Source organism: Orycteropus afer, unplaced genomic scaffold, assembly GCF_000298275.1.
Source record: "Orycteropus afer afer isolate SDZICR_OR568_19922 unplaced genomic scaffold, OryAfe1.0 scaffold00647, whole genome shotgun sequence".
Classification (NCBI taxonomy): domain Eukaryota; kingdom Metazoa; phylum Chordata; class Mammalia; order Tubulidentata; family Orycteropodidae; genus Orycteropus; species Orycteropus afer.
In genome coordinates, this window is record NW_006922234.1 from 650,750 (window position 1) to 651,412 (window position 663).

The following is a 663-nucleotide window of genomic DNA, read 5'->3' on the forward strand; positions in this document are numbered from 1 at the left end:
AGAAAAAGGCATTGGCCAGATCAATAGCTGCATACCAAGTACCAGGAGATGTACTAATTTGCTCAAGCAATGAAACCACGTCAGGAACAGCAGCTTCAATTGGAGTCACCACCTGATTAAGTTTACGATAATCTACTGTCATTCTCCAAGATCCATTTGTTCTTTGCACAGGCCAAATAGACTAATTAAGTGGGGATGTAGTTGGAATCACCACCCCTGCATCCTTCAAGTCCTTGATGGTGGCAGTAATCGCTGCAACCCTTCCAGGGATGCGATATTGCTTTTGGTTTACTATTTTTGTAGGCAGAGGCAGTTTTAATTGTTTCCACTTGGCTTTTCCTACCATAATAGCCCTTACTCCACATGTCAGGGAGCCAATGTGGGAATTCTGCCAATTGCTCAGTATAACTATTCCAATTATTCATTCTGGAAGTGGGGCAATCACTACAGGATGGGTTTAGGGACCCACTGGACCCACTGTGAGACACACCTGAGCTAAGACTCCATCAATAACTTGACCTCCATATTCCCCCACTCGGACTGGTGGGCCACAGTGATGCTTTGTGTCTCCTGGAATTAGTGTCAGTTCAGAGCCAGTGACAGTAATCCCCCAAAAGTCTGATTATTTCCTTTTCCCCAATGAACAGTCACTCTTGTAAAAGG